Here is a 20,212-nt window from a genome sequence, read left to right as displayed (position 1 = left end):
ATCCTTCATTGGGAGTAAACTTTGTTTTACTATATATATTTTACTTTAAAATATATAATTTCACATTTTTAAAAATACATCTGTAGTTAAAAACCCGACAGATATAATTGGTTTCTCTTAAAGAAATAGACATTGATTTGTGTGTTTTAAAATCCAAGGATCATGGAATAATTCTCAAACAGAAATAAGAAAATGTTTTATTTAAAAAGGAAAAAACAAACTATTCATCAAATTTTGACTACAAATGCCATGCATTCAGTCAAGGAAGTGCCACTAGAAAGAGACACAGTTAGCAGAGTTGAACATCACAGAAAAATCTGTGGGCAGATCAAACATACACTGCCTCCAAGACAGGCTAAAAAAATATTTGCTGAAGTGATAACAGAGGGTAAAAATTCATAAACTGAGAGCAGAAAGTAAATAAAACTCTTTGAGGTTATTAAGTCTGCTAAACACCTAAAGTTTTGACTTGAGGTTCTCAGTGTTGAACATTTTACCCATTCTAAGAGTAACAGTGAAAATTAAGAGTAGAATTACATTTTTATTTTAGTTTTACAAAAGAAAAAAAAACATAGCTTCTTTTCTTTCAAAAGAGAAATAAAGAATACCTTATTCCTTTAAGTTATTCCTATTTCTTTGGACTGGACATGACTAAAACTTGTGATTTACAGCAATGCTCCATATTTTTTATAATTCATTCTGTCCCTCATATAACCAGGTTGAATTTAAGGCTTTGCATTTGACTCATTCCATCTCAGTCGGAGCTGTTTCCACGCGACTAGAAGCCAATAAGGCAAGCTGAAAAGCATCCCCCAGCTCTGACTCATGATTTGATCTGGTTTGTAGTCTCTCTTACCCAGGGCCAGAGTTGATTGGTAGCATTAAGTGCACACCTGGGACCCAAATACTCACTTTTCCCCCCACTTCCATTCTCCCTAAGCCTAAGGCCTGAGATGCATATATAACGCAGGGGAGAACACTTGACAGCTCATGTGGACTTACTGAGACAGAGCTGCCTGCCACATTAAGCATGAGTGCCAGTCACCGTCAGGTCCAATGAACAAAATTGGAGCATATTCCTGAGACCTTACAAGTTTGCGATAGTTAATACATTTCTTGCAATACCTAGGCTCTCAGATTGGAGTGGTCCATCATTATCCAGCCAATAGAAATATCTGTATAGGATAGAGGATAAAGATGGATCTTTTTTATTTTCCCAAAACATATTTGTAGACAAAAGAAAATGGTAAAGAAATCATGTATGAGAAATAAAGAAAAATAAAAGAGCACTACATCGCCAAGGTTATTGAGTTTTAAGTTAATCTATCATTATGATTATTGTGTGAAAAGCCATCACATTGTCAAGGTTTTGATAAAAGGGGTTGAAAATATATTAAATATGGTTTATATGCAGAAGCAAGTTGCATTAGTTTAGTTTTTCGAATATGAGAAATATGAGACTTATGAGACAAGTTACAGAAATTATTAGTTGAGCATCATTTGAGTTGGCTACTGGTCTGAGATGACACACAACATTTTTGGTAATGTTCACACCCTGAGTCTGGAAATTATAACTCCATAATGTTCTATAGTGAGAAGTCAGATTTGGAAACTTGGCCACCCCCACATGCTTTGATTTAGGGAAAATTATTTGATATGTTTGATCCTCAATCCCTTAAGTCTATGGTGAGTCAATTTAAAGTCTATAACTCAAAACCTCTAAGTTTGCTAGGATATGCCATGAGTAAATGAGAGAAAATGTCACCTTTTATCCGAGATGGATGACTTCATGTACCTTTTAGACCCTGGCACAGAGAGATATTTTTGTAGGTCTTGGTGAGTTACAGATGTTTACCAAATTTCGTAAATCTAAGGCATGGGGCTGATTTTTTGTTTTACAGTATGGAAAGAAGACATTTGACCACACCCACAGGCTTTAATAAAAAAATAATAATCCAACAACAAAACAAGTTTTGATAATTTTTGATGTTCAAGATTATTTTTGATCCAACATTGCCACTTCCTGTGGGATCTGGACAATGGCTCCACAATATTTTTATTAGATATTTGTGGATAAAACATGCATACCAAATTTCAAAATCCTTAATGAATGCTTTAGTGCTTCTAGGGGGCGCTGTAGAGAAATTAAGCCATGCACATCAAAATTGGCCTGGATTCCTGTGTGGGGTTGAACTGGGATCCATCATATGCATTTTGGTGCAGATTAAGATAACTATGAGAAAAATGAAAGCCAATTGTATGGTTTATTCACCTTGCCCCCATTTAAACACCCTTTAACAACAACAACATGCTTTCTGCCTTCCAATAAAGTTTTAAATTGATAAGGTCAAAACATTTAGAAAGGGACTCTCCAAAGTAAAACAACAAAAAACAAACTCTTTCTCCTGTACTTTAACTTTACAGTATTAAAAAAGTAAAGAGTATGATGAAGTATCAATAGTTTTACTTATGTAAAGTATCTGTCAACTCTACCTATTCTTTAGTAGCTAAAGTCTCTGAAGAAGAAGAAGAAGCTTTTTTTAAAGAAAAATGCACCAGAGGGACACACCTGCAGTTTATGTTAAAGTCAGTTTTCTTACATTGTACTCCAGCTTTATTGGTTTACTGTGATTTCCAAACTGATGATCTTGCTATTGAAAGCCAAGTGAACAAAATAATAAATCAGACAAAACAATAGAGAATCTTGTTTCTCAAATAACTACTTTTTGTTAAATATAATTTCACATGTCCCTTCAAAGATAAACAGGAATGTTGCTTTGCTATTATTAGGTCGGAACCGGAAATGGAATCGAGGCACAAGAGGAGATAAAATAAAAAGGAAACATTTATTTTGTATGGCAAAAATTAACAGCTCCAAACACTATATATTTAATGCATTTACTACTGTCTCCACAAATAAATATTCAAGCCTAATATCAGCTTTTTTAGCTACAAAGAAATAAAGTGAGTCATAGTTTTCCTGAATAGGAAGTCTTTGTGCCATTTCAATGTGATTAAATAAAAAAAAAACACCTTTATTTTACTACAGTATTACAAACTGTTCATCACAGTGAAGTAGTGAGGCATAAAACATTTTTGGAAATAAATAAATAAATTATGCTGAAGTTTATGTAGGTTTTTAATGGAATGCTTTTTTATTACAGTCGAACAGTTTCAACGGTGATAACAACACCAGCTTCATCAATTTCTCCATGTACACCTTTGGCTGTGTGCATTCATTAGCTCCAGCTACCAACTCCCCTCAGTTGAGAACTCCTATTAAGTAAGTCTGTTTTTTTTTTTGTTTGTTTTGTTTCATTACCGTGTTTTGCATCAAGTTATTTTCAGCATGTAAGTCATCTTTGTATAGGAATTTCCTATTCTGTGCTTGAATTCCAATGGAAACAAACTGGCAGGGAACTTCTGATGTTTTACTTTGTCCTCCAGGTAATACATGCCTAAGGTTGTTTTATAGAGTATAGTTTCTCTCATGCTTTGCAAATCTGTTTTTAGCATTTAGATCACACCGTTGAGGACGTCAGAGTAATGATAATGAAAAACCATAGGATACTGTGGGCCATTCTGGTCAAATAATTTCCCCTTCTCCTAATTCTGTGAAGAAGACAGACTCAGAGTATAGGCTCGCCCTTCTAGCTTCAGCGCCACAGGAATTAGAGGCCTGAACAGCTACCTGGAGTCTGGAACTCTTTGTGAAAAATTGGTACATATAATTCTTTGAAAACATACTGGTTCTCTTTAAAAAAAAAAAATTATGTTTCAATCAGGTGCAGTTGTAATCTTAATATTTATTTTAGTTTTGTCTTTTATGTGAACTTTTAGATAAATCTCCTTTCTGTCATTTGGAGGAATGATCTGAGAGTTATGTTGAGCAACATGATGCCAAAACTTCTAACAAATTACCTATCAGACATTATAGCTACCATGGCAGGAGGGGCAAAACAAATACTTCTGATCCCCATGAACTTGTTGACCATCATATTTAAAAAGTATAAGCTCCTTCACCTTTCAACTTATATTTTTGTGTGTTTATATTCTTTGTAAAACAAAATTCAGTTTAAACCAGAAATGTACATACGCCTTGTAAAAAGGCACATAAACTTTTTGTTCTCATTGTAAAATATAACATTTTATCATTGTTTTTATCTTGTTTTAGGTCCATTAGCATTACCATCGTAAAGTATATAAACCTCTAAATATGAAGAAAGCAATTCATTATTCACAAAAATAATGTTATGTTGTTATTCTGGCATTTAAAAAATAATAATAATTTTGGTAATTCTTTCAGAACTAAAATCGAAAAAAAGGTTTCATATTTCATAAATGACAATGCATGCGTCTTTTTATGTAATGTATGATAACTTATTTCAGCTAAAAATTTTCATTTTATTATTTATTAGGAGAAAAATCTACTGCAAACCAGGTTAAACTATATTTTGTGGTAGTAATGTCACTACAGCACCAGCTTTAAACCTTATTTATTTTTGCAGCAATGTATAGCATCTGTTGCGGACAGGCTTGTGGAATCCAACATTTTATTTTGCAGAAGAACATAAGAAGGACAGTCACTTGAGAAATTTTCAAACTGGGGTGAGACTTGACATTTTCTTACCTGTAAAAAACCCCACCAAGAATCTCTATGTACTCATGGTGGGCAAGTTTGAAAAAGTTGTTTCTTTATTAGCCTCATTTCATGGGAAAAGATGCATCTAAGGAACTATGATGGTCAGTAAAGATATGGATCAAATACAAAGCATGTAGCCTACTAAAAACAAAAATCCATTTTCTTTCTTCTTTGTTTCACAGACTGTATTTGCCAATGTTGAATTGGTTTTGGTGGGAGCTCTATGTACAAATCTGGATTTATACTGTCTGTACAATACAGTTATATCTACTTTAGAGTGTATTTTCATTTATTGTGATAAAAAAACACCTTTTAAATATTTTTTTTGTGATTTGGTCATCCTTACTGTCAGCGGTGAGAGATATTTTAAAGAGTCACTGGTTAGTGTCAAGCCCTGCTTTATTAAACTGCTCAGTGTCCATCATTTTATGATTAATTTTTTTTTTTTTTTTTCGACAAAGAAATTTAAGACCAGTAACAGGTTCCTTACAATTGTATCACAGGTGTTGGTATATTGGCTCCTTTCAATCCAGTCCAATTCATTTGATTTATATAGCACATTTAACAACAAAAAAACGTGTCCAATGTGCTGTACATTAAACGGTATATCTGAATGTGTCGACTCAAATGCAAGACTCAGCTCAGGGAAATGAAATCAATGATCCTCTATGCAGACCTGAGCCAGGACACTGAGTTGGAGAGACTGGCAAAATATTCACAAAAGCAGAGGCTGCTCAAAAACAATTAAAGCAAAAATATCTTAGATGCAAAGCAAGGTAGAGTAAATACTGCAACGCTTAACACAAGTGATGAAGACGAACTGGAAAATAAAAGCTAGAGAGCAAGAATTTTTTAATATGATTGATTTCCTATAAAGTAAACGACAAAAAGTACTTAAAAACATAAAATGGAAATTTCCAGGTGTCTTTGGAATATAAAACACATATAAGTATTCGTAAAAAATTATTATTAAAAGAATGATGGGTACCTGAGTGTCACTATCCAGGAAGTGACATCCCACAAGTCTTTTCCCACTGACAAGTCATTTTTCTTATAATAAGTGCATTTTTTCTTGAATTGAGGAGTGCATATTATCTACTAATCTTGTTTTAAGAGTGAAAATACTCATTCCATTGGCAAATACTTATATTTACCTGCTAGAATTAAGGCTAATACACCTAATATAAGAAATTTTTAGTTATTTCTAGATCGTTTTTGCAGTGTGGGATTAGAGGCAAGTGTTAACATACTTTTTAACGTATATTTTATTATTTTAATCTATAGAAGGACATCATCACGCTCAACCTTACAAAACTGTTACATGCATAAATTATATTTACCCTTTTTAGTTTGATTACATGTTATATAGTATTAAAGGGTATGATTTTTTTTTACAATGCATGTAAATGTCAGCTGTATCTGATAGTAGTATGATACATACGCCATCTATGTTTGCCTCAAGTGCTAGGTAATTCACCACAACATGTCTAATTTCCTTTAAAATAAAAACGCCTTAATAAGACTAACTACTTGTCCATTAAAAAAAAAAAAAAAGAAAAAAAAAGTATGGCTACCATTGACAGATGACCATAGATAATCGTCTTCAAATTGTTAGTGCTCGGGTTTGGAGTAATGCTCAAATTTAATTTACAGGTAATGCCAGAACAAATGCTTAAATAAGAAAAAAGCTCAAGTGACTTATAGATATTTGACTATTTGATGACAAAAGTTGTAACTAAGAAATTGATGAGAATTTGCTGGACAGTTTGCCCTTGTAATTAAAATGTACTCAATGGACCTGTGATTTACCCCCAGTTACTTGAACTATATAGGAATCTTGTTATAGCAAGGATGAATTTAAACCACTTCAGTTGCTTAAGTTGCTGCACTCACTTAAGGCCCATTGAGGAGTTGTAGAGTTCTGTTTTGACTTCAGCTTTTTATGGGGGTCATCTTGTGGCCACTCCATTTGATGACTGCAATATTTGCTAATGCCCCTTTGATGTGTTTCTGAGCCAAATTAGCCCTGTTTGTTGCTGATAAAAAAAAATTACCTCACTCAAAATGGTCATTAGGGGCTTTTTGTCAGACTTACGATAAGCATTCATTCTCTTCAACATCTGTGTGTGGAGCTCCTATGAAGTAGCCTGTTCCAAAGCATGGATGTAGAAAAATGTCAAATACCTCATCATTTCTTTAGGATCTCTTTGGGGGAAATAATTATACAGTGAAATTTCAAATGATCAGTTTACTTGCCTGAACAAAAAAAGCAGTGGAATTATTTAGCATTGAGTTAAGTGCAAATATCACAGTCCCAGTATACTTTTGAATAAGGTCTGCAGTTGGCTAAATAATCTGTCTTTTCTAATATTAAAAGATACCATTACAGAGCAGTGACTTGCTAATGAGCTGCATTATTGCTAAATCCAGAAATTATAGTGATTCTTTTTGGGAAATTCTATTTGTGCCTCAGAGTGGAACTTGGAAAAAGGGAAGACAGATGGATGGGAAGGTAAGAAATTTGTCTTACAGTAATAATCACACATTCAAAGAGAGGAAAAATACCTCTCATTATAACTAAAACTTTTTCTGGAAAAATTACAAAAATTCCTTATTAGTGTTTTGCAGGTGTACAGTTTATATGAAACCACATGTCTTTTTAAATAGTTAAGTGTATACTCTTCAACAGTTTGGCATACTGTTGTTATAGGTAATGCATAAGAATACTCATTTGAATAATTTAGTATTACACATTGTGATAAAGCATCTATTATAGGCTAAGTTACCGTTTTTGATCACTTGCATACCCCTAACAAATGGAGTCCCCACATCCCTCAGTGAGATCTAGAAACACAACATTTCTATATCCACCCATTATACTACTACTTGGATGTGCATGTTATTTTGGCTTTTAACCAATTAAATGAGCCATCGAACAATTATATTACCTACGGTAAATTATGTTAACATAAAAGTTAGCAAGTAAAAAAAAAAACAGGAAAAAGTTAAGTGAAAAAGTAAAAATGTAAGTTCCTGTATCAGCCTCAATCCTCTTAGGTGATGTTTCTTTCACTCTGTGAGTGTTTTTCCTGAATTTCTTATAGAACCACTTTTGTTATTTTCTGAATACATCAGGCAAAGCGGCAGTTTCTTGTTATTTTAATTTAAAATTTTGCCATCAAAATATATACATATATTTTTTGAATGTTACAAAAGTAATAAGGTCCTCCAATAACTCTCTTGGCTTGAAATTTGTTTTTCAACGTATTTCACAGAGTGCACTTTACGGGGTTAAAGTTTATTTGCCTTGGCTTTTTAAAATGACCAAACAAATACAAGGGATTTTATACCTTAGAGAATGTGTAATATTTGTCAGCTGTGCCAATAAAGTTAAACAGTGTGCTATGCGCCATGTTTTGCAGTTGCAAATGTATGCATGTATGTATTTATATCATTTATCTAACATAATAAAATATGGTACAATTACAGTCCCTGTAAAAAAGGCTGTGTTGTTATAGACTAGGCAGGGGCAGCTGGTCTTTGCGATTTAATTCATAAAATAGATGTGTTGTTTTTAATTAATTTCCTTTAAATATACAGTAGTGTAGAGTGACCCTGATCTGGTTCTTCTGCCTTTCTTTTTCTGGTGACTCTCAGTGGTAGGGGAGGGAGAGACTATGGCTCAAAAAAAGCAAATTCCTCATTTTTAATGACTAAGATTGGGGTTAGAGACACAAAACGGATCCAGATATCTTCACTGTTACAGTGGTTATGTAATATATAATATGTAAATTATCTACATCTTCTAAATTAAAAATGACAGAAACTGATTTGAAAAAAGAAGAGATCTGAAAAGGGTCTCACTACTCATACAATCCTCTCTACAGTTCAGCATAAAGCCCAGAATAACCCTTTTAATAAGTCACTTGGAAGAAACTGTGAGGAGTCAGCTGATTCCTAATCCTCTGATGAGCTCTCACATCAAAAGTCAGACTGATATGTGCAATCACATGAAAGCCCCTCTGCGGCGGGGCTACCATGGTCTAGTAAACCTGCAAGTTCATTGTGTGTGTTTTGGCAAAATGAGATTGGAGTGATGCAGCTTGTGATGAAAATCCTTCATCTGACTTCAATGCAAACAACAGGATGATAGCTCAGCAAACACAGATAGTTTCCGTAATATGTTTGTGCAGATGGCTCATGCATTCCATTTAGATACAATCAGGCAAATAAAACAAACGACATGGTCTTTATTTTGTGTGATCATTTCAGCCATGAATAAAAGAGTCTAAATGTAATTTTGAAGGAAATTGCATTTGAAATTAATTTAGGCAAAACATTTGTTAAGATATTTTCTGTCTAAACTACTTTACATGCAGATATGACATGCATGCTTTTTTTCCTCCTCACCGTTGCCCTGGAGTGGTGAACAAAGAGCCAGAAGAAGTCAGTGATTGACAGGTCTGTGAAGTATTACAGACAGAACCTATATCTCTGTTTTAAAACCGCACTGAGGAGTGCCAAGAGTGGCATTAAAATATGGAGGGCCTTTTCCTGGCTGTTTTCAACTCTAAGCCAGTTCATTTCACAGCATTATAGTGAAAGATTTCTTTGTTGATATTTATGCATGATGATGATGATGGCAAATATATGTCTCACATAAATGTTTGCAATGCCATAAAAAATAAAATCCTGCTAAAGCCCATAAGAAAAATGACCATTTTCAGTCTTTTATTAAGGATTTTATTTGTCAGTGTAATGACATTTGTGAACGTTGCATTTTTATGAGATTTTCACAGAGTCGCGCGCTGTTGCTTTAACACTCGCTGCCTGTCACTGGCTGTCAGTCTGAGAGATGTTCCTCTTAAACTTTCTCTCTGTCTTTCAAGTAAATTTCCCAGTAGAGCTCCTGCCCTATTTAAAACCATAACACTGCAGGCGAATGTAACCAGTTGTTAATATTGGTTCCGTGAGATGCCGTCTGCTCCTTTTTTGCACCTGCAAAATGTAAGGTCTTCTAGGGGAAGAAAATGTATCTCAAATTAATGTTTTCCAACCCCAGTGAAGAGAAAGTCATCTGAATATCTGGTTTACATTAATAATCCAGAAACCAGCACTGGCTTTAACAGGACTGTGATTTTGCCGTCAGCATAAGCAATATGGAATTAAGAGTGCATATAACTAGAAAACTTTCTTTTCTTTGCTAATTTATTATTATTACATGAGATTTATTTCTAGTACTAAGAAGTACTGTCCTTTAAAAACAGAATATAGGTAAGTAATGACCATCTGTTCATTCTTTAAAGACCCCTCCCTAAACACATATAACCTTTAAACCATGATTTATCCTCAGCTGCTGAGACTAAAGATTCTTGCCCTTTGTAAACAAGCAGCCTGTTAAAACAAGAACTCAGACACAGTAACTTCTGACTAATAACTCACTTAGGGATGGGAAAAGCACAACCAAGAATAAAAAAATACCCAGGTGTCCTTAAGACTAAGGAGAGAATACCCAAAGGGCAATCTTTTGTGTTTTTAATGTGTTTCAACGGGTACATTTTTAAATGAATAAGAAACAAAAAGTAAAAAGCTCTCAATGAGATTGCATGAAATGATGGGGAATAAAAAGATTTTAAACTATTTATACTGTTGTTTTACTGTCTGAAATATAATATTCCATTTCATCAAAGTAGGCTAACTTACTGTTGATTCGGGAACAGATTAACCCAAAGGCTGCATTTCGAATGGACTTTACAGAAATAAAGAACTCTTTTCAAACAATGATTTCACAAGATGTGAACAAAAAGGTGAACATACTGACATTAATTAAAATTTTAAAACCTTTCAAAATGTTGGGATTGAGCAAAACTCTCTGGAACTTTCTTAAAATGCCAAAGGAATTGGTTCATTTTCATTAGCCATTAACCAGTCAGCCCAAGGGATAAGTGTATGGATCAGTATATGGATCAGCCTCGGAGCGCAAAGAGAACCTGACATTTCAAAGGACAGATTGAATACTGTGCAAACATGACAGCAGTTAATCGTAAAAAAACAAACAGCAGAAATCATAATACTTTTCTTAACGTTTACAATGTTAGATGGTCTGAATACAAACCAGCTCCAACATTCAAGAAAAACTAAAATACTAAAAGTTGAAAAATGAACCATTTAAGTTTTTCTTGGCTGATACTGTTTTCCAGCTTTTTTTGAAGACCAAATTACTTTTTCTGTGTTTCAGTATAAGGTCTATAACACATAAAACTGAATACATTTGTCAGGAGTATTTTTGGCCAAGGAAGTAGTTTTAAATCCTATTGAAAATCAAGAAATCTTTTATCTTATCTTTATGCTCCAAACCAAACATCTCAAACTTTAACCAGTTTTACCTAGAAGAACATTAAATAGACTTCCAGGTTATTTGAAGATGCCATTAGGTTAAAAAAAAAAATTCACAACCTCTGAGCATACAATTGTGGGGTAATTTTGTATTTCAAATATAATAGGAAAAACTGAACAAAACATTAAACCATCTTAGTTTCAAAAATATTTGAAATAATTTTTAGACTTAGATCTAGACATTAGAATATTACCTAAGAGGATAATTGGTTGCTTTTACTTACCTATTTGTATCAAGCAAATATGCCATATTAGTTACAGGAGAATAAGATATATATATATAAATTACAATATGATATGAACATGTTTACGGCCTGATAGTGCCTGAAACTCTTCAAACTTTGTCATGATTTATGGAATAAAAAGGTCATTCTAAGCAGTAGTCAAACTAAATACCGGGTAGTAGGACTGTAATAGGGAAGGGTATACTTACTATATATTAAATGAGCTATATGGCTGCTAATAACTTCATTTATTCTACTTCTATAGATGCTATACATACCCCAGTTGTCATAGATGGACACTGACTTTGTCACCCTCTATCTTGTATTTGTGCAAAGGAACACAAGCATACACTGTGCATTTCTTGAATGTGTTGTCGACCTTCTGACTCGCTGTTTTTTTTCATTATTTAAAGATTTTGCATTAGATGTAGATGTAGACTGCTGCAGCATTTAGATACATTTTGAAGCTAGAGCAAGATTCTGAGGTCTATTTCTCTCTGGAATACAAAACACTTGTTCCACACCAGGGGTGCTCAAGTCCAGTACTCAAGAGCTACCATCCTGTAACATTTAGGCTACGTTCATGCTGCGGGCCTTGATGCTCAATTCCGATTTTTTTTGTGAAATCCGATTTTTTTGTGTTACCACTCACATTTCATTCATTCCAAATATGTGTGACGTGTATGTGATACTGTGTAAACTGCATTCATACAGCTTAAGTGTCCCACATGCACAGTAGAGGACGCAATGACTTCACAGGCCAGCGTGCTTCATGTTTACATCTAGCGATCTTTCCAAACCTTAACACCTCAATCTTTTCAAGATGGTCACAAAAAATACTGCTCTCTGCGTCATCGTCTGCCATGGTGTTTGTTTTTCTTGTTGCTTCTTTTTAGCAAGAAGCAGAATAGTAGCCTACGTTGGTTACTAATGGCGTTCAGGTCAGGTGAATGCGACTTGATCGTTCACACACACAGGTTGGATTTGAAGAGATTAGATTTGTATCGGATTCAGGACCATATAGCCAAGTGGCCTGGGTTGCATTGGAAAAAATCCGATCTGTGTTGTCCAGAGAACCATGAAAAGATCAGATCCAGGTTGCAAATGGGCAACAAAAAAATCGGATTTGGGTCACTTCAGGCTGCAGTGTGAACGTAGCCAAAAAGTTGCAGAATAGTAGCTCTTGAGGACTGGACTTGAGCACCCCTGTTTTACACAATCTGTTTTTCTTCTAGAAAAAGCCTTGTGACATAAAGTAGAGCTGTCTTTCATCCTCCAGACTTGAACAATGGCTCAGTGCTGATTAGTCTAGCTGGGTTTCTGTCATTGGACTGGAGCCTGGCAACTCAGAGCGGGTCCCCTCATCATCTCCTACAAGGGGCCCCAAATTTATTGGACAGGCTCTGCTGTAAAAATAAAAAATATTGTGTTAGATTAAACTGATACGGCAATAGGTTTCTTATAAGGTACGAAAACACCCTTTGCTTAATTAAACTTCCAGAGTTTTTACCATCTACTGGTAGAAAGTGCAGACAAAGGGGTCTACCTGGAGGTTTTCTGTCTCCATTTCTAGCAGTTCAAACAGCTGCAGCTTAGACACTGAATGGGGAAATTAAAACACACGTTCATGCTTGAGAACCATAATTAAGCACAGTAAATGTATGATTATGAGGTAAGCGTTTCCAGTTTTACCTGCTTCTGTTTGGTTAAAAAAAAAAAAAGGAAGGCGGAGTCAGGCTGCTAACAGCTTTGGCCTCAACCTGTGGACCTGTGTGAGAAGCGGACAGAGAGAAGCGCGGCGGCGGTGGAGGGAGGGGAAGCTACCGTCACCACCGCTCTATACAGCCGAATATCATCTATAGGATTACCCAAAACAGATGGAAACCATTTTATTTCCGTACTAAATGATAAGCGCCTTTGTCTCTGAGGGGAGCAGCCGGTGTTTGATGGCATTTGGGAAGTCTTCGCGGCTCTCTCCGGTTGGAAGAGGAGACGGTATGCCGCGAGTTAGCTAATGTTAGCTCGCTAAACAAGGTCAGTTTGAAATAAGCACTCTGTTGCTGCTTGTTGATATTTATCTATAGACCGAGGTTGTCGTCTCTATGTAGCTCTGATTCATCTGCAGCATTGGCTGGGACTTTGGTCCGCTGACAGGACTTGTAAAAGGCTGAATTTGTCGCGGATATACTATGTTTGCGTTAGCTTATTAGTTAGCCCCCCCCAACCCTCGGTAGTTGCTCACTTCGCTCCTTATCCGACTTTAGTGTTTGAAAGTAAGCTGACTCACTTTCACACTGTCTTAGTCAGGCTAATAGGTTAGTGTTTGTTAATGGTTGCCCCCAGCAGAGCAGCCTGACCGGGAGAAAGAGAACTGCGGTGTTTGTGACACAGCTCTGTGTTTCAGCCTAGAATAAAACAGGTGCACCTCTATCCTCGACTGGATGAATGTGGGTTCAGCTCTCAACTAGCCGCTTTCGGAATTAACTCATTTTAATATCTGTGTAGATTGGAAGAGTACTTGGCTTGACTTAACGAGAGTTATTCTTTGTGTAGGCTGAGAAATGATTTATCAAGGTTGAACGTCGTAGGCGGCGTTGAGATTTACAAAGGCCTCCTCCACTGGGTCTACTTGAAGCGGGGCCCAGAAGCTAATGCCTAGTTACTGAGCTAACGCTCGCTTTCTTACATTATCAACAATCTGAAACACACTATTATAATTGGGAACACCTGATATTTTTAGTAGCGACATTGTTTATTTTTCCCCCCTCCTTCGCATGCCAGAAACGAGATTTGATTCTCTTCTCCCCAGTCGGAGGAGCAGCGTCGCTGCTGATGTTGGAAGGATTGATTAGTTGGATTTATAATTGGCACGAAAGGATTATGAGCCAGCGGCCACACGGTCTGGTAAAAAGGCCTCCCACTCAGACCCTAAGACCCGCAAGAAATCGGATCCAGCATCTGTTCTTGTTAATACAGCTTTCAGAATTCAGTTATCTGTTTTCTCCATAATTGTTGTAAACTAAAGTACATTCTCTTTTTTTCCCCTCCATTATTGTCTTTTGTTGTATTAGACTATTTTCCTTTTAAATACATTTTTAAAGCTATTTTTGATCTCGTTCTTAAAAGCAAACAGACTCCCCTTATAAAATCCCCATACCCATTTTATAGGTTAAAAATAATGCATAATTTTCTTTATGTGCATTTCAGAAGCTTTGAAAAGCTGTAAATAAAAATCTCAACATTTGCTCATTTAAAAAAGTGGCTACTTTGCTGGGCAGTTCAACACAATCTCCTACTGTATACCTTTACAGTTCCTGGAATGAATAGGTGATTTTACTTCTTATGACTATGATTGTCAACACCTTTAGCTTTTTGTTGCAATTGACAAAAACAAAAACCCAATTGACTCAAAAATGCTTGTTTGAGCCAAAATGTTATCCAACCCATCCCATTTACATTTGTCCAAATGGAGGCAGTTTCTGGCAGCAGCAGTTCATCAACAGAGATCCTCAATCCCTCTGCTCTCTGCTGCTGTAAGTTAAAAACTGTGCTAACATAAGAAGTAGAGCCTCCCCAAAACAAAAGTTAACCTCCTTAGCCTGAAAGCCAAGCAAAAAAAACGTCCAGGGGTTATTTCTCCAACAGGCAGATGGGTGGTAAAACAGATTAAATGTTGAACAATACCACATGCTAGTAGCTGTAACAACTACTATACAAACTTTGTAAAGCACCTTAAACAGGTCGGTAATGCTTCACTATCTGCAATAGCGAAACAGCGAAGTTCAGGCAAAGCAGCCTGAATCAATCTGTCAAAACATTTGTGACACAGACAACCTAATGACTCTGTTACTAATATTTGCATTCAAGTCTCTCAAGGGAAGTTCTGCACCATGCAACATTCTATTTAGCTTCTTTAAAAATTAAAGTTAGTATGTGTTAATCTGCTTTTAGCTTTATTTTAGTTGTAAAGGACTCACAGGCTAACGTGACTGGAGAAAAATAAATAAAACAGCTACATGTTGGGGCTATTTATGGAAACTAAGTTTCAAAGGTGATAATAAATCTTTTTATATCTTTAGTAACGGCAATATAAGATTGTATTTCTTTAATTATACATAATGAATACTGTATGATATTTTGGTTATAAAGAAAATAAAAACAAAAAAAACAAAAAACTGAGTTGGAGATTTGTGGCTGCTACTCATGAAACACAGATATCTAACCTTGTTTTGCAAGTGCTTGGTTACGACATCTATTAGGTGTAGTTTGGATCTACTGGTGAAAACGCGTAAGAGCAAATAAACTGGAACTGAATTGAATGTGTTGTTCACCCGAAACCCTCCATGTTGCTGTGTCAACACAGAGAGCTTTTGATCTGGCATAATTTAGATGGGGTAATACATTTGATAACAATAATGATAGGAGAATTGCTGGTATTTAGGACAGCATGTTATTACATTACTATTGCTGTATATGGTAATGATGATATCAGTTACGATTAACCCTCCCTTTCCCCCCCCCCTATCATTAAGTAGCATGAGTTCAAACATGTTATTTCCGACAAAATATCTCAACCTGGCATTAATTCAACCATTTACCACAATTGGGATCTCACAGATTTTTTTCTCTCAGAGTACATTGTAAAAATTCACGTTGGTAAATTGTGCAGTAAAAACATTTCTGTAGGCAGCTAATCTGTTTCAGGAAGCAATATCTGAGGCAGGAGTTTTTGTGGACACTCCAAACATCTGGAGAAAAAGCTGTTTACCTGACACCCAATGTGGCATTCAATTTAAGTAACTGATATATGCCAACTTTGTTTGTTTGCTACTTTTGTTTTGTTTTGCTATTTTGTTTGTCTATTTCACCAATAAGAAATCTCTGGGCCTTTTAAACCAGGCAGTTGGGCAAATAAGCCCCCAGGCTCTTTGCGGTTTTATCCTAGACGGGAATGCTTATGTTTTTTTTCCACTGTTACTAACTGGCATGGAAAACACAGTTAGCTGCTATGTTGAAACATTTTTAGCTAGTACTATAAAAATATTTGGAGTAAAACACAAAAAACACAAACCTCAATACAGTTATGTTGCTTTTATCGGAAAAGTCCGTTCAGCAAGGAATAATAAATGGATCATTATTTATACATAAAACTAATACGTTCGCGGTGATTCAATAAATTTAGCGTTAATCAGTAAAAAAAATAAAAATAATAATTTTTGTTGAGATCACCGAGCCCAGAACCGGCCATTTTTGCCCAAATATATATATAATACACATATGATACAATATATACAACATATAATACACCTCTCTTCTGACACCTTCCGGCAATGACGTCATGGTGCTGTAAGCTTAGCGCCATTCTGCCCGCTTTACAAGCAAAATCAATGGGAACTACTAGACACATTTGCAATCAACAATTATTTAACATTTTAAGAGGACTTGACCATTGAAATTTGCGAGAGCCATATTTAAACTGACAATGGCCACATGCATGGCAGTTAGATGTTGTAATACATCGGGTTAAAGTGAAAAAATTATTTCACCTTTCCGATTTATGATCCTCCACTGAGGGGTTACTGCAGTCCTGGTTGTTGGATTGCCAACTTGAAGAGGGAGGATTTGCCAAACTTCAAACTTCTGGCCTGAGAAAAAACATGTAATATGTAGCCAACATTTTGAAAAAGAATCTTTCCAAGATGAAAAACACCAGATACATCACTGGGACTTTCTCAATAGCCGATACCACACTGTAACATCACAAACCTGTAGGTGGCAGTGGTGTTCTTTGACAAACATGGATGTATCCGGTAAAGCACATTCAAATAAAATTACTCTTAATTAAAAACAATTATCATTTATTGAAAAGTATGTTATAATTTAATATTTAAAGTACTTTCACAAGTTTGAATTCTGAATTTTACCTGACTTTTCCTATAAGTGAAGGCCAATTTTCCGATAAATTATTTATAGTGTATGAACTCATGTAAATATCCAACAAAAATGTTGACATACAACTCTTAGATTGTATGTTGCACAGTGGTCCGTCTAAAGGGAGTTGCTCTGGAATCAACATGCCAAGTTCTGTTTTCAGTCAGAAAAGACAGACATTATTGTTGTGGTTCTGTTTTCTCGCTTCATATTTGGTTACTTTGTTGAACAGAGTAGAGGGTAACACAAGGGAAACATCCAACTGCAAAGCAACCTTGTCTCGTGGATATGTTTGTTATTCAGCTCATGCTCTATCTAGAGGCTGCTGCATGTGCTACGTCAATTCAATTGGCCCTGAGTGCCACTGTGCATTGGAGGCCTAATTATTTTTGATGGTTTTCGAGTTTTAACTACTGTTGAACTGGAGAGTGCATGGATGGCTGTAAAACGTTTTTTTTGTTTTTTTTTTTGTGCCCCCAGCAGTAAAGGCCTCTTGCTGCAAATCGGCCACAAAAAAGTCCATATCTTCACACAATTTACCAAAAATACAGTAGAAAGGTTCAACATGAAAACAGGGATTCTAAATTTAAAGCCAGGATTTCGCTTTAGCTGAAATTTTAAGCTCTGCTCTTGTAGAGGCTTTGTCTAATCTTGTGAAATAAATGCTCTTATGGGTATTTTACTAAAAGCCCTATACAGAATAAACAATAAAAAATAATTTGATCTTATTGCAAATTTTTTTATTGTAATTTTTATCTAGAGATAGGCTGGAGTGTTGCAGTATGAAAACTTTGTGTAAAAACATTTTTTTTTATTTTAAAAAAGCAAATACACTATTTTCTTTTCAATTTATCTGCATTACTTCCAGTATTATGTTTTATTCTTGATCTTTAATTGATAGTTTATTGTGTTGACTGTAATCCTTTTTTGTTATCCTCATTTTTATAGAGGATCTCCAGTATTAGCATGCTGATATTAACTGACTTGTCAGACCTTATACTTGGATAAACCAGCCTGCAGTTGGCTGCTTAGCAAATGTGCTGCTCATTGCTCTCCAGAAATAGTTTTTAGAACCGTGTTACTTTAAGAAGAGTGATGTATAGTGCTCCTTTGTGTGTACAAAATAGCGTTTTTGATTGTTGGATGGGAAATATTTCCAAATGTAAGACTTGGTCCATCTCTTAAATGAGTCAAAACTGTAGTAGCGTTTTCTTTTTTTTTTGTATTTATTTATTTTTCTTCTTTCCTTGACAGTTCACTGGCAGTGAACAGCAAAAGGTGGGGAGGGACTAGGGGGGCACCTCATACTCTAAACACTAGTGGGTCTGTACTGTACTCTGGATGGAAAGGCTTTTTTTTATAACTGTGTACATATAATCTGTATATATGCACATTCCTCTGCATCTTATGGAAACAGCTGGATGAAATCATTAAATTCTGTAATAACGTGTGTCCTGATATCAACTGGACCCAAATAACTAGATATTTAAGCCTTCCCAGGAACTCTTTATGATTTTAACAAGTACTAATAGTCTGAGTGATTAGGTTAAACTTAAGTAGAGTTTGGCACATTTGGAGGCAGCATTGTTTGACTGCGGCATAAAGAACCGACAGCACTGCAATGTAACCACCTATAAATCCAACAATAACTGTTTTACACTGTAATCCATATAAACAGCTCCTAACATTTTTATGGTAACTACTGCATTGAGGCATGTTAAAATGCCAGTTTCTAATAAAACGTTACCGTCTTAGTTTGAGCATGATCACATGTAAGCCATTTCCTGAGAGGATACTTTAACGCTCAGATGCATTTCATGTATGGCAACAACAACCTGGGGTCATATTTTGTCTGAATTAAAAGTGTCTTATGTGTACGGCCTATTTTCATCTTAATGCTCTTGTTTTACATTAACGGCACAAATGACTGCATGAATCATGCATCATGTTATGCTCTTTTCCTCAGTTTGTATGTTTTGTATTAAGGAACCAACTGCTGAGCTTTACTGCAAGTCTTTCTAGCTAAAGCATGTTTTCTCTTTTGGTTATGACTTGAAGTAGTATTGGGAGAGAGGTGAGAGACCTTTAACTAAGATAAAAGAAAAACTTCTCAAGTGTGGTACATGTCTCAACTTGGTTAATGAACTGGAAAAGTTGTGACTCAATGTTCTTTTTGTTTATGGGTATAGATGGTGGATCCTAAAAGATGGCTTGTTTCTTTTATTGTAAGTTTTTTTTTGCCTTCCATGTAAGAACAGTTTATGCATACGTTTGAAGGCTTGTTAAGTTGAAGATAGCTAAGGCGGTACAAACTATTTGAATCAAAAACTGAATCAGATTCAATATCCCATATATTATTCATTATTTTATTATTATTTTTTTTACAGAAAGCAGCTGAATTTAATTTACAAGTTTGTCCAAACTTTCAGTTGTTCTTTAAAGTATTTTACAGCAAGCAAATAAATGTAAGTGCATCACTTGATGTCACATTCTTGTGCCAAGGCAGACATTGGGATTCCAGGCAAATGGCTGACCCTCCTCTGCCCATTTGAGTGCTACAGGATTAAAGCTGGCAAGGTCAGAGCAGTAAGACTTTAATTCCAAGCCTGAGGTTTGCCTAATTAAAACTACAATGGAGGAGGAAAAATACTTGACACAGCTGCAGGTTAGGGGGTAGCTATCAGTAAAAATTGTTTATGAATTTTGCAATGTGTATGCGGTTTAAGAAATAAAAATAAACCGAGAATTTTGTTGTCTATTTCAATTTTTTTTTTCTTTTTTATAAAGCTTTGACCTGCTGGGCCAAAGAAAAGGTTATTTTGTTCACATTTTAAACTGCCCTTAGCATCTAAGTCAGCTTATTGGCAAAGTTTATGAACTTAGACAAGGAATTTGACCTTGTTTTCAAGCACTGAGAGCATAGACAGTGTATTTTATTAACCGTAGGTGTGGCGCATAACTAGAATGACTATCGCAATGTGGCTTTTTTAGAGAACAGGTTTCAAACTGCAGTCCTCAG

At 35.4% G+C, this 20,212-nt stretch overlaps 1 protein-coding gene across 1 annotated transcript in view; it reads left to right on the top strand.

Annotated features, from left to right (window-relative positions):
- Positions 1-13,031: 13,031 nt before the first annotated feature.
- Positions 13,032-20,212, top strand: part of LOC107090395 (dystroglycan-like) — a 24,071-nt gene continuing 16,890 nt past the window's right edge. The window contains exon 1 of the mRNA XM_015383750.1: positions 13,032-13,296. The gene's annotated coding sequence lies outside the window, so the exon portion shown is untranslated. The remainder of the gene's footprint in view (positions 13,297-20,212) is intronic.

Source organism: Cyprinodon variegatus, unplaced genomic scaffold, assembly GCF_000732505.1.
Source record: "Cyprinodon variegatus isolate N-32 unplaced genomic scaffold, C_variegatus-1.0 Scaffold293, whole genome shotgun sequence".
Classification (NCBI taxonomy): Eukaryota; Metazoa; Chordata; class Actinopteri; order Cyprinodontiformes; family Cyprinodontidae; genus Cyprinodon; species Cyprinodon variegatus.
The sequence above is the reverse complement of the archived record's forward strand: the minus strand, read 5'-3'. Positions and strand labels throughout refer to the sequence as shown.